The following is a 15,753-nucleotide window of genomic DNA, read 5'->3' on the forward strand; positions in this document are numbered from 1 at the left end:
GTGTCCCTGGAAATCTGCACAGTTAGTAAGAGTCTAAATAATTTTTTGTTCAGATGGAAGTTTGGAAATCACTACTTTCTTCTTGATGAAGTCAGAACCTGGTCATGAAGAACTTCTAAAGTGGACAAGCATATTATCTGTTTCCCCTGGAATTCTAATTTATTTCACTGAAGAGCTAGTATGTGCGGTTAAGTGATGGATTTTTCTGGGATTAATTTTTCTGTGAGAGCATTAGAACTGACTTCCCCTGACTGCTGGGGAAGCTGGGCTCAAGCTGGACTCTCATTTGGAGTGACTGCAGCTGGATTTCAGTGTGGCCCTCTGGATTTTTTCATTCCAGTACCAAAGTCTTGGAATGTTGAGGGAAACTGGAGGCTTTCTTAAGCTATGGGTGGGAAGGGCACTTCAGTTGTCAATGCCTCAGTTTCCACCTTGTTTTGTTGCTGTTAACTGCCTTCAGCTACCGTGATTTGACGCAACTTTGGCAGGAAGTTTCAACTCTGCCTGGGTATTAATAAACTGACATAGAAATCTGGGAAAATACTACCTTTCAGATATCTTAGCTAATTGTATACAAAAATAACGCATCAGGTGATATTTGTTTTCTATATTTGTATAACAGAAATGTTATATACTAAACAAGAATATTAGTAAGATATTTATTACCTTTCCTTTTCTTTCTCAGGTCAGAGTTTCTTTTTTTTCTTTTTAATAACATGTTTATTGGAGTATAATTGCTTTACAATGGTGTGTTAGTTTCTGCTTTATAACAAAGTGAATCAGCTATACATATACATATATCCCCATATCTCCTCCCTCTTGCGTCTCCCTCCCATCCTCCCTATCCCACCCCTCTAGGTGGTCACAAAGCACCGAGTTGATCTCCCTGTGCTCCGTGGCTGCTTCCCACTAGCTATCCATTTTACATTTGGGAGTACATATAAGTCCATGCCACTCTCTCACTTCGTCCCAGTTGACCTTTCCCCCTCCCCGTGTCCTCAAGTCCATTCTCTACGTCTGGGTCTTTTTTCCTGTCCCGCCCCTACGTTCTTCAGAACCATTGTTTTCTTTTTCTTTTTAGATTCCATATATACGTGTTAGCATACGGTATTTGTTTTTCTCTTTCTGACTTACTTCACTCTGTATGACAAACTCTAGGTCCATCCACCTCACTACAAGTAACTCAATTTCGTTTCTTTTTATGGCTGAGTAATATTCCATTGTATATATTTGCCACATCTTCTTTATCCATTCATCTGTCGATGGACACTTAGGTGGCTTCCATGTCCTGGCTTTTGGAAATAGAGCTGCAATGAACATTGTGGTACATGACTCTTTTTGAATTATGCTTCTCTCAGGGTATATGCCCAGTAGTGGGATTACTGGGTCATATGGTAGTTCTATTTTTAGTTTTTTAAGGAACCTACATACAGTTCTCCGTAGTGGCTGTATCAATTTACATTGCCACCAACAGTGCAAGAGGGTTCCCTTTTCTCCACACCCTCTCCAGCATTTATTCTTTGTAGTTTTTTTGATGATGGCCATTCTGAATGGTTTGAGATATCTCATTGTAGTTTTGATTTGCATTTCTCTAATGATTAATGATGTTGAGCATTCTTTCATGTGTTTGTTGGCAATCTGTATATCTTCTTTGGAGAAATGTCTATTTAGTTCTTCCGCCCATTTTTGCATTGGGTTGTTTGTTTTTTTGATAATGAGCTGCATGAGCTGCTTGTAAGCTTTGGAGATAAATCCTTTGTCAGTTGCTTCATTTGCAAATATTTTCTCCCATTCTGAGTGTTGTCTTTTCGTCCTGTTTATGCTTTCCTTTGCTGTGCAAAAGCTTTTAAGTTTCATTAGGTCCCATTTGTTTATTTTTGTTTTTATTTCCATTTCTCTAGGAGGTGGGTCAAAAGGGATCTTGCTGTGATTTATGTCATAGAGTGTTCTGCCTATGTTTTCCTGTAAGAGTTTGATGGTGTCTGGCCTTACATTTAGGTCTTAAATCCATTTTGAGTTTATTTTTGTGTATGGTGTTAAGGAGTGTTCTAATTTCATTCTTTTACATGTAGCTGTCCAGTATTCCCAGCACCACTTATTGAAGAGGCTGTCTTTTCTCCATTGTATATTCTTGCCTCCTTTATCAAACATAAGGTGACCATATGTGCATGGGTTTATCGCTGGGCTTTCTATCCTGTTCCATTGATCTGTATTTCTGTTTTGTGCCAGTGCCATACCGTCTTGTTTACTGTAGCTTTGTAGTATAGTCAGAAGACCAGGAGCCTTATTCCTCTAGCTCCGTTTTTCTTTCTCAAGATTACTTTGGCTATTTGGGGTCTTTTGTGTTTCCATACAAATTGTGAAATTTTTTGTTCTAGTTCTGTGAAAAATGCCAGTCGTAGTTTGACAGGGATTGCACTGAATCTGTAGATTGCTTTGGGTAGTATAGTCATTTTCACAACGTTGATTATTCCAATCCAAGAACATGGTATATCTCTCCATCTGTTTGTATCATCTTTAATTTCTTTCATCAGTGTACTGTAGTTTTCTGCATACAGGTGTTTTGTTTCCTTAGGTAGGTTTATTCCTAGGTATTTTATTCTTTTTGTTGCAATGGTAAATGGGAGTGTTTCCTTAATTTCTCTTTCAGATATTTCATCATTAGTGTATAGGAATGCAAGAGATTTCTGTGCATTAATTTTGTATCCTGCTACTTTACCAAATTCATTGATTAGCTCTAGTAGTTTTCTGGTAGCATCTTTAGGATTCTCTATGTATAGTATCATGTTATCTGCAAACAGTGACAGCTTTACTTCTTTTCCAATTTGGATTCCTTTTATTTCTTTTTCTTCTCTGATTGCTGTGGTTAAAACTTCCAAAACTTTGTTGAATAATAGTGGTGAGAGTGGGCAACCTTGTCTTGTTCCTGATCTTAGTGGAAATGGTTTCAGTTTTTCACCACTGGGGATGATGTTAGCTGTGGGCTTGTCACATATGGCCTTTATTATGTTGAGGTAAGTTCCCTCTATGCCTACTTTCTGGAAAGTTTTTATCATAAATGGGTGTTGAATTTTGTCAAAAGCTTTTTCTGCAACTATTGAGATGATCATATGGTTTTTATTCTTCAATTTATTAATGTTTTGTATCATATTGATTGATTTGCATATATTTAAGAATCCTTGCATTCCTGGGATAAATCCCACTTGATCATGGTGTATGATCATTTTAATGTGCTGTTGTATTCTGTTTGCTAGTATTTTGTTGAGGATTTTTGCACCTATGTTCATCAGTGATATTGGCCTGTAGTTTTCTTTCTTTGTGACATCTTTGTATGATTTTGGTATCAGAGTGATGGTGGCCTCGTAGAATGAGTGTGGGAGTGTTCCTCCCTCTGCTATATTTTGGAAGAGTTTGAGAAGGATAGGTGTGAGCTCTTCTCTAAATGTTTGATAGAATTTGCCTGTGAAGCCATCTGGTTCTGGGCTTTTGTTTGTTGGAAGATTTTAAATCACAGTTTCAATTTCAGTGCTTGTGTTTGGTCTGTTTATATTTTCTATGTCTTCCTGGTTCAGTCTTGGAAGGTTGTGCATTTGTAAGATTTTGTCCACTTCTTCCAGGTTGTCCATTTTACTGGCATATAGTTGCTTGTAGTAATCTCTCATGATCCTGTGTATTTCTGCAGTGTCAGTTGTTATTACTCCATTTTCGTTTCTAATTCTATTGATTTGAGTCTTCTCCCTTCTTTTCTTGATGAGTTTGGCTAATGGTTTATCAATTTTGTTTATCTTCTCAAGGAACCAGTTTTTAGTTTTATTGATCTTTGCCATTGTTTCCTTCATGTCTTTTTCATTTATTTCTGATCTGATCTTTATGATTTCTTTCCTTCTGCTAACTTTGGGGTTTTTTTCCTTCTTTCTCTAATTGCTGTAGGTGTAAATTTAGGTTGTTTATTTGAGATGTTTCTTGTTTCTTAAGTTAGGATTGTATTGCTATAAACTTCCCTCTTAGAACTGCTTTTGCTGCATCCCATAGGTTTTCGGTCATCGTGTTTCCTTTGTCATTTTTTTATAGGTATTTTTTGATTTCCTCTTTGATTTCTTCAGTGATCTCTTGGTTATTAAGTAGTATATTGTTTAGCCTCCATGTGTTTGTAGTTTTTACAGATTTTTTCCTGTAATTGATATCTAGTCTCATAGCGTTGAGGTCAGAAAAGATACTTGATACGATTTCAATTTTCTTAAATTTACCACGGCTTGATTTATGACCCAGGATATGATTTATCCTGGAGAATGTTCCATGAGCACTTGAGAAGAAAGTGTATTCTGTTGTTTTTGGATAGAATATTCTATAAATACCAATTAAGTCCAGCTTGTTTAGTGTATCTATTAAAGCTTGTCTTTCCTTACTTATTTTCACTTTGGATGATATGTCCATTGGTGAAAGCGGGGTGTTAAAGTCCCCTACTATGATTGTGTTACTGTCGATTTCCCCTTTTATGGCTGTTAGAATTTGCCTTATGTATTGAGGTACTCCAATTTTGGGTGCATAAATATTTACAATTGTTATGTCTTCTCCTCAGATTGATCCCTTGATCATTATATAGTGTCCTTCTTTGTCTCTTGTAATAGTCTTTGTTTTAAAGTCTATTTTGTCTGATATGAGAATTGCTACTCCAGCTTTCCGTTGATTTCCATTTGCCTGAAATTTGTTTTTTCATCCCCTCACTTTCAGTCTGTATGTGTCCCTAGGTCTGAAGTGGGTCTCTTGTAGACAGCACATATACGGGTCTTGTTTTTGTATCCATTCAGCCAGTCTATGTGTTTTGTTTGGAGCATTTAATCCATTTACATTTAAGGTAATTATCAATATGTATGTTCCTATTACCATTTTCTTAATTGTTTTGGTTTTGTTATTGTAGGTCTTTTCCTTCTCTTGTGTTTCCTGCCTAGAGAAGTTCCTTTAGCATTTGTTGTAAAGTTGGTTTGGTGGTGCTCAATTTTCTTAGCTTTTGCTTGTCTGTAAAGGTTTTAATTTCTTCGTCGAATCTGAATGAGATCCTTGCTGGGTAAAGTAATCTTGGTTGTAGGTTTTTTCCTTTCATCACTTTAAATATGTCCTGCCACTCCTTTCTGGCTTGCAGAGTTTCTGCTGAAAGATCAGCTGTTAACCTTATGGGGATTCCCTTGTATGTTATTTGTTGTATTTCCCTTGTTGCTTTTAAAATTTTTTCTTCGTATTAAATTCTGATAGTTTGATTAATGTGTGTCTTGGTATGTTTCTCCTTGGATTTATCCTTTATGGGACTCTCTGTGCTTCCTGGACTTGATTAACTATTTCCTTTCCCATTTTAGGGAAATTTTCAACTATAATCTCTTCACATATTTTCTCAGTCCCTTTCTTTTTCTCTTCTTCTTCTGGGACTCCTATAATTCAAATGTTGGTGCATTTAATATTGTCCCAGAGGTCTCTGAGACTGTCCTCAATTCTTTTCATTCTTTTTTCTTTTTTCTGCTCTGCAGTAGTTATTTCCACTCTTTTATCTTCCAGGTCACTTATCCGTTCTTCTGCCTCAGTTATACTGCTATTGATTCCTTCTAGAGAATTTTTAATTTCATTTATTGTGTTGTTCATCATTTTCTGTTTGCTCTTTAGTTCTTCTAGGTCCTTGTTAAACGTTTTATATATTTTCTGCATTCCATTTCCAAGATTTTGAATCATCTTTACTATCATTACTCTGAATTCTTTTTCAGGTAGACTGCCTATTTCCTCTTTGTTATTTTGGTCTGGTGGGTTTTTGCCTTGCTCCTTCATCTGCTGTGTGTTTCTTTGTCTTCTCATTTTGCTTAACTTACTGTGTTTTGGGGTCTGCTTTTCACAGGCTGTAGGTTTGTAGTTCCTGTTGTTTTGGTGTCTGCCCCTAGTGGCTAAGATTGGTTTAGAGGGTTGTGTAGGCTTCCTGGTTGAGGGGACTAGTGCCTGTGTTCTGTTGGATGAGGCTGGATCTTGTCTTTCTGGTGGGCAGGTCCGCATCTGGTGGTGTGTTTTGGGGTGTCTGTGACCTTATTATGATTTTAGGCAGCCTCTCTGCTAATGGATAGGGTTGTGTTCCTGTCTTGCTAGTTGTTTGGCAAAGGGTGTTCACCACTGTAACTTGCTGGTCGTTGAATGGAGCTGGGTCTTGGCGTTGAGATGGAGATCTCTGGGAGGTTTTCGCTGTTTGATATTACGTGGAGTTGTGAGGTCTCTTGTGGACCAATGTCCTGAACTCAGCTCTCCCTCCTCATAGGCAGAGGCCTGACCCCCAGCCGGAGCACCAAGACCCTGTCATCCACACGGGTCAGAATAAAAGGGAGAAAAAAAGAAAGAAAGAAAAAAATAAAATAAATTTATTAAAATAAAAAATAATTATTAACAATAAAAAAAGTTTGTTTAAAGTAATAAAAAAAAAGAAAGAAAGAAAGAAAGAAGAGAACAACCAAACCAAAAAACAAATCCACCAATGATAACAAGTGCTAAGTACTATACTATACTAAAAAACAAACAAAAAAAATGGATAGAGAGAACCCAGGACAAATGGTAAAAGCCAAGCTATACAGACAAAATCACACAGAGAAGCATACACATACACTCTCACAAGAAGAGAAAAAGGGAAAAAAATATATGTATCGTTGCTCCCAAAGTCCACCACCTCAATTTGGGATGATTTGTTGTCTATTCAGTTATTCCACAGATGCAGCATACATCAAGTTGATTGTGGAGATTTAATCCACTGCTCCTGAGGTTGCTGGGAGAGATTTCCCTTTCTCTTCTTTGTTCGCACAGCTCCTGGGGTTCAGCTTTGGATTTGGCCCCGCCTCTGCATGTAGGTCATCTGAGGGCATCTGTTCCTTTTGGGAGGTCTGAGTTCTTCTTCCAGCGTTCAGTAGGTGTTCTGTAGGAGTTGTTCCACATGTAGATGTATTTCTGATGTATTTGTGGGGGGGAAGGTGATCTCCATGTCTTACTCTTCCACCATCTTGAAGCCCCTCCAGAGTTTATTTCTAAGATTAAGAGAACTTTATATACTCATTTGTATATTTGTTAGAAATAGCTTCTAAATAATTTTATTCCTAATTTTTCCCTGTTTCACTTTGCTTGTTGAAGCTAAATGTTGTTAAAAATACCAATTTGAGTATTGAATTTGTCCATCTGTTAAGCGTCTGTTGAGAATCTGATTTGTGCTTATCTAATTGTCAATAACCTATTTATCCATTAAGGTTCAGCTCAAAGTCACCAGTGGGACCTTTCCTAATTTTTGTAGGCAGAACTAATTTTCCCTTTGCTTAAAACAAGTGAACAAACAAACAAAACTCTATGAATACCTTATTGGAGCACTTATTACATTTATTGAAATTGTGTACATGTTTATTTTCCCCTCATTAGCCTGTAAGATCGTTAAAGGTGAAAAAAAAATCCTTTGTACAAATCCCTAGCATTTAGCACAACAATTGATGTAAAAAAAATATTTAGTTTTTTAGTGAATGAATGAAATTTGAAAGATTAGATGGGGGACATGTGAGTCCTCTCCCCAAGGAAGTAACAGCATAGTGGAGTTGAATTTAGCTCTTTGTTTACTTTTGCAGGGAAGCCTCTTTCAATAATTAGTATGTTAACTCCACATGAATGTGGTACCAAGTGTCTCTATAGCTGATTACATTTTAAAATGGCATAGTGTATTCAGGGACACACTGAATTTGCCAACTGTTTTAGATGAGATGAGGATCATTCTATGGTCAATATAGTTTGGAAAATGTAGTTAAGCAAAATGATTTTTTAAACTGGCATTTTCAAGAATGTTACCGTGTGTATGTATACCATAAATTTGCAAGAGATATTTTGAGGATAAATATTTATTTGTGGGGCCATCTAGTGAGATTAATGCTTCAAGAAACACACTTCGGTAAACAGTGCTTTAGTGGATCCTATCTCAGTTAACCAACATTGGATTACAAAAGAAAATGGGGGTTTGATTGACAGGTTTACTGGGAAATTATCCCACCAAGTACAATAATCAAATATGTCAGGACCAGGAATGATGTTGCCCAAATCCACTGGGAGAATAACTGATTCATTTTAATAGAATATATTTGCATCACAAACCTAGTAGATAAAAGTAGATGACAATGTTTTTTTCCCAGAAGGTTATAGTAATGTAATTTGAGCTGAATAAAGTAAAAATTCTATCGCAAGAGTTAAGGAATATATCAAAGACTTAAAAAAAGGAGGGAAGGTAGTGAATTATTTGTAGAGCTGGCCCTCCTAACCTTCAGAGCAGCCAAGGTTTTCCTTTGGCCCCTCTTCAGGGCTCTGAATTCCTACCTTCTTTATGTCCCTCCATCTTTCTTTCCCATGACTGCCTTTCATCAGTCATTCAATGGCATACAATCTGTCAGCTGTAAGGTTTGGAAACAATTCCTATAAAATTAATTTACCCAATTATACTGAGGACTGTTTGGTCCTCTGTCACTCACATAGTTTTAACTGGGATCACTGACTTTAATCCCTGCTCAAGCCATGCCAAGAGGCTCATTAGGCTGACCTTGATCTGTAGCCAGCTTATGGGTCATAGCAGAATTTCTCGCACTGATGCTAAGGGTCTCAGTGATGATTTAAACTTGGGGTAGAGAGTTGTAATCTTTGCTCAATGAGAATTCTTCTGATTTCCTGATAATTTACCTGTGGGACAAAGGCTGCCATTGTGACACAATGAAAGGCTTATTGTGCAAGTAGAATCTTGTTGGATGACTTCTGTCTTATACTGAAGGAAAGTTTCTTTTCCTTGCCACCTGCTACCTTTTTTTCCTTCAGGGGTTTGTTTCTAGAGTGTTCATCATGGGATTTATGGGAACTGATAATTAGGACAAATTGTTCCTCAATAAAGGTCACAAACCTTTGCTATGTGCACTTACTTTGTATGGAAGAGAAAATGTATTTGAAAAACTGAAAGCCTCTGAGCTTGGTTTTCCCATAGTTGATGAAATGTTAAATGCTTTAAGACATAGTTTGTGTGTGTGTGTGTGTGATGCTTGCATTTTCTTGCGACAGATATTTGTATTCATGATTTGACATTTTATGGGCCCTAAAAATCTCTATAGCAAAGTATGTGTAGGCACAATGTTACCCAATTCGTTGTGCTAATGTTGTAATTAAGAGAGAACTATTACCATTTAAATATTGATTTTAAGAAGTTTATTTTCCTCTCACAAGAAGGAATCTTTTGCTAACTTAGATGGTGATATAAGTCAAAGATATGAAAAATCTCTTTTTTTGAAAATTAGGAATTTTGAAACTTTTATTAATATATTCCATTTATCAAACATTCACTGAGTACTCTCTACTATGCTAAGTACTGGGGAATAGTTATATTATTGTGATACTCCAGGAATTTACAATCTCTTCAAGAAGGAAAAGAAGTGGAAATGATTTATTTTATTAGAGGGTAAAGTATAAGATTCATAAAAAAGTGAAAAAATGCAGTGGGAGAGGGGTCAAAATGGTAAGTGATTCATTCTGTTTGGAGAGACAGGAGAAAGTTTTCAGGCAGGTCATAATATTGGATTTGGACCTTGAGAGATAAATTGGGTTTCAACAGTGACACAGAGGAATGGACATTCCATGAAGACAGAGCATAATAAAGTCACAGGTGAGTGTGACATCCACTGGTGGGGAATGGCAGTGGCCTGGTGTGACAGTAGAGGATGCAACGGAGGCTGGGGTGGTGGCCTGGGGGATTTGTAAAGAAGCTGGAGGTTAGTATGTAGAGGCCTTGAATGCCATGTGGGGGAAGATAGACTTCTTATTGTAGGCAATAAGAAGCCTTACAGGCATTTGAGCAAAACAGAAATATAAGTCATTGTATGTTTTTTAAAGCTAACTCTAGTGGCAGTTTGGCAGCTAGATTAGCACAGGAGGGGCTGGGGTCACTTACCCTTATTAGCATGAATTTAATTTTTCTTCCTGAAACAAAGTGAAAAGAGATGGACTTAACTAGTCTTTGGTACTGTCATTGTGGAGTCCTGGACACAGAATTTATTTTACTAGGTATACTGCTGAAACAAAAGCATAAGACTTGGATACTGGGTTTTACTTCTTTTCTGCCACATACTAGGTCTATGACCATGTAGGACATAGGACTTTCATGATCTTCAATTTCCCCACATATAAAATGTGATTACTGAACTGAGATTATGTGGAGATTTGGTGATAGAATGATTTGAAAAAGAACTCTAACCTATAAGCATGATATAAATGCTTTTTTTAGGATCCCATCCATTATCCTTTTTTTTTTTGAAGTTAGAGACTGTACTTGGTTGTTTTTGATATCCTTTACCAACACATCAAGCATAATATGCTACAGCATATAAATTTCAGACTCAAATGAGTAATTGAGTAATTCAGACTCAATTACTCAAACATGTTTTTGAATTAAATTAAGTCATCTTCTAGTCTCATTGATACAAGCAGTGGAACTACACAGCATAAGTTACTGAATAGACTTTCAGTCAAGGTAATTCCAGGGCTGGTGGATTTTGGTTACTTCCATTCCAGTACTTACCCTAGAATAGTTAGTCATCAGGAAGTATATATTAAAATCTGTTAAAATTTATATTGTATTCCTACTGGCAATGCAAATTTAGAAAATGGGAAACCCAGATCTTCTCTTTCATGTTTACTAAAGAGGACGGCGAAAGATATTAACCAGAAAACACTGAATGCTACTTCAATCACATTTATTTTTCTTTGCTTAACAGGAATATTGATTCTTCAAAGAAGTGGCTCACATTCAATTTTACAGTGACCTGAAATAAATCACAGGCATAAAGTTATTAATCTCAATGGGTCATTTGCTTGTGAACATGTAAGCTTTTTGTTTTTAATTATAAATATTGCCTGAAAAGTATATCTAGTTCAAGGACTGGGAAACTCTCTGCTCTAGAAGACTGAGTAGATGCAGGAAAGAAAGCATAGGCTTTTCGTGGCTGGTATTAGATGAAAGTTTTTGTCCTCTGGGTCCTAATATAGTCTTTAGTATAGTCTACATTTCCTCAATTCATTGGTAATTGACAGACTATCCATTTGTTTTTGAGATGATGAGATAATAGGGACCTCTATTTTAGACGGAGCATTCAGCCTTTAGGATTTTATTTCAATGTGATAATTAGAAGTTAAGTTTGGGGTTTTAATACTAATTAGAAAAATGGATGATTTTCTAAGGAATAGGTTGAAGTCTACCTTAGACCCTAGATCCACAAGTTCATCGATTATGTTCTTTACTTTGGTTAAAGTTTTGTCTTCTTTAGTGCTCTGATTCAGTCCTTAAATGCACCATTGTTTTTATTTTATTTTATTTTATTTTTTTAACATCTTTATTGGAGTATAACTGCTTTACAATGGTGTGTTAGTTTCTGCTTTATAACAAAGTGAATCAGCTATACATATACATAAGCACCATTGTTGATGATAGTAGAAATGTTAAAAATATTTTGCAAAAATGTTTTAATAAGAAAGAGTTTATTTCTATTACATCAAGGCAAGTGAGGGATTTAAACTGCTGTGTTGGTTGGATCATGGAAATACACACATTTGTACCTCTGAGTAGAGACCCTAACAGTTTCTACCAGAGAAAAAGATTGAAATAAACTGTAACTTAATGGGGCTAAGTGAAAACCCTGCAACATTTTTTTCATGGAATGATGTATTCCGATCCACAGACAACAAAGTTAAAAAGCACATGCTGGGGACTTCCCTAGCAGTCCAGTGGTTAAGACTCTGTGCTCCCAGCGCAGGGTGGTAACTAGGATCCTGCAGGCCAAAAACCCAAAAAACAAAAACAAAAACAAACAAAAAAAACACATGCTTTGTCCTCTGTATACTTACCACATATTTCATCTTAAATTGCACTGGGACTTCTCTTTCTTGTTTAATGCTCATTAAGAGGAGTAGTTGTAGAGACAGATGCAGGTACTGGAATAGGAGGATAAAAATAGGCCCACCATGGATATAGGAATGGTGGATATGGGTGAAATGGATACTGGTAAGGGGGCAAAAAAAACTGTGAAGGTAGTTCATCACTCCCACTGACCTGTTGAGAGAAAGAAATTAAATGAACATGTAGGTCTTAACTTTTAAGTAGATGTTATAGAATCTGTGAAATCATTTACCATTTCTGTGTAAACTATGAAGAGGGATTTGATTAATTTGCATAATTTTAGAAAATTTTAGGAAATTACTTAGAGATAACAATGTTCTTTTACCTTTCTACTCATAGCCAAATTTTCCTGATAATTGCTTCTGTAAATATAAAGTCAAGGGGAGGGTTTTGATGAGGAGACATCAGATTTCTCTCTTTGCATTTATACAAGGTCTTTACCCAAAGACTTTAGACATAATCTCTCCTATTTCTTTTCTTCCTTCCCTTTTTCCCTCTCTATCTTCCATCCATATTCCTATCAATTTCTGTATCCTTAATACTCTATAGTTTTAGCCTCAAAATCATGCTTCTTTTCAGATAATAAGATTTATCTGAGTATAAACAAGTTCCTAAACAAGACATTCTCGTTTCAAATTTTATTTTCTTAAACATTTTTAAATTAACTGTTTAGACCAAAATAAGCCTTTAGTGAATTGCCACTGGTGGGGTCACCAAGCAGGCCCATATTTCCTAATTCTCAAGTTTTTATTATTATTATTGTTATTATTACCTTCTCTGGACTGGGTTTTGTAGAGTTAAAGCAGAGTGGAGGCATGAGTGATTATGCACATTTATTAGGCTAGATAATTTTAGTAAAAAATATTATAATCCAATTCATCATAAAGTGATTCAAGTTTCAATTTGGTCCCACTTTTTAAGATGCTAAGATAATTCTCTTTCTAACAAGCATGGGTCAAATCCCCGAAGGCTTAACCTCTGTTGAGTCTAATACACAAACTCTTTAAGGATTTCTTTAGAGTTTGAGAAGCTTGGATAAAGGAATATCTTTAACCACAGTTATGGATATTTCACATGGAAATCTTACATGTTAAAAAGAGAAAGTGTAACTTACACTTCGTTCTTCTCTTTCCTTGTCTTGAGAGACCTAAAGATCAAATAGTAAAGTTAATTCATCTCATGCTAATAAAACACACAAACTGAAAAACATATACGTATGCACGAAAGAAAGAATTTGACTATCCACTACCTAATATTGTTTCATAGTATCCTTTTTTTTTTAAATCTAGGATTTGAGCTTCCAGAAAATATTGTAGAAATTATTTTTCTGCAAAGTGTTAATATTTATTCTAAATGACTCAAATTCACCACTGCACCAAGGCTATGTGGAATTAATCTACACACTGAACAGTATATGATTTATAAATTGTATAGAATACAATGTTAAAAAGCCAAATATTAGACATGCTTAAAATAGAAAAACTTTCTAGGATTCATGAATCAACATGAACCAAAAAAGACACCCCCCCCCAAAAAAAACCCCAGTAAATACTCTGGAATGTAGAACTACTCACCGGGAAACCAATGGTTACTGCCAAGATGGCTGTGAGTAGAAGGAGAACTTTCATTGTATTCAGAAGTATTCTAGGAGTAATAGAAAGACCAAATGCTAACACAAATTCAGAAGATCTAGTTGTAGTACAAATTATGTTCCTAATAGCTCTTTGACCTTGGACCAGTTACTTAACAATCTTAGGGCATCAACTTATTTGGAGAACATGATTTTTTAGGTAGAATCAAATGTATTTTGCAATTTTGATGTTGCATCAATTCTTTTAAAAACAAATATTCACAGATTATTTAAGAATAATACTTCTCTGTACATGGTAATAAGAGTAGCTTCTGGAAAGAAATATGCCCTTGGTTTATACAGAGACTATTAGTGTGGGGATAAGCAGTTACTTAGTGATCTCAATAAGTTCAAAACAACATTCCATATAATAATGACCATGAAATTAATTTAGGTGACAGATTATTTGCATTGGTTTCCAGGCAGCCCCCCAAAATTCCATGCTGTTTGAAGGGATCTATTTTTGACATTTGGTAAAGGACATTTCCAAAGCATTTTGTTCTACTTTAATTTCTATTGTAGACTCCTTATCTTTTGATACACATTGTTATAGTATGTCAGTTATAATTGCTAATAAATGAGAAATCTGAGCTAAATTAAATATTTAACTAATGATCATATTATATAATAGAGAAGTAGACAATAAAACATAGAAACTTGCATTTAAAAATATTTTGTCATGAATACAATACACATGTGTATAATATTTGACTTCAAACACGAATGGGCAATTTTCCCTATGGGATGGTATCATTAGTTGTTAGTTCTCTTCTTTGTCATGGTGTAGATGCAGGCAACACTAGAGAACATAGGAGGGGTCTGGGAAAGGCAATCAGATTGGAAAGTGGGGTTGGCTAGGGGACTTTTCTTCATGTTGCCCTCATATTTATTCAGTTATTTATTCATAAAGTATTTCTTGATGACTGATTGTCAAACACTATTCTAGGTATTGGGTATAGATGGCAGTTGAGAAAGTCCCTGCTTTCATGGACCTTACTAAGCACACTGTTATAGGTCAATACATTACAAAGATTATTAATTTTACATTGAGGAAAATGCCAATTGCCCATATCATTATTATTATTTGAGGGTGGCTTTGAGGTGATTAATGGAGATTCTAGGAGGATTTCACCACCTCTTGATGTTTTCTAAATATCTATGAGACAGAAAAATAAAGTGTAAAAGAAAAAATATACTTAAGTTTTGAACTTTGTCTTTACTTTTTGTCATATTAATCAAAATTCAAAATGGGTTTAAAAAAATACCAGATGATGTTACTATTGTGACAAGACAGGAATTTAAAATTCCAGTCAAGTTCAGAATTCTATAGGAAGATGGCCAGTATAGGTAAAAGTAAAAGTTTTACACACACACTCACACATACTTCTCACAAACACACATACACACACATAGTATAACTTCTAAGTGCAAAGCATTGTGCTAAGTGCTTGTCAGGGACATAATTTCTGCCCTCTGGCAGCTAGTAAGGAAAGACAGATACTTTTATAATGTAAGGCAAGTTGTGATAAATACTATACCTAGAAATTACAAAATACTGAGAACATATAGAATAAAACAGAGACAAATCAAGGAAATAGTTTTGGAGAGGATAGAATTCAAGCTGAACATGTACAATAGGGAGACTACAAACTGATTTCAAGGATTATTTAAAACCACCTTAAGCAAAGAGGTAAATAAACCATATCACAGACTCTTCCAGACCATATCCTGTAGTCAGGACCTAGCATAATTGCCAACTACCGCCTTTTATTTTTCTACTTCTCAAGCTGTGGTACCCATAGCAGTATATTGCCATATGCTGGGGAATACATACTATGTCTCCGAATAAATTAGATGCATCTTCCTGGAGCATCAGTTTCATTCAAGGATTTATAGGAAAACCCAAGTAATTTTTATGTTAAAGTCAACATGATATATTGTAGAATGGAATGTAACTATAGCGAATTTTAAAGATAAAACAGGAGGCTACAAATAAATTGGCACCTGTTCATACTTTAGAGAATATCTGGTAGTGCATGTTCCCTTTATTTGCTGACTTAGACCCATAAAATTAAAACTGATGAGCCTGAGACTCTTGTTAAGTCTCAGTGTGCCACCAGCACTCCAGCCCTGCAAAGATTTATTTATGGTCCTT

Source organism: Balaenoptera ricei, chromosome 5 (assembly GCF_028023285.1).
Source record: "Balaenoptera ricei isolate mBalRic1 chromosome 5, mBalRic1.hap2, whole genome shotgun sequence".
Classification (NCBI taxonomy): Eukaryota; Metazoa; Chordata; class Mammalia; order Artiodactyla; family Balaenopteridae; genus Balaenoptera; species Balaenoptera ricei.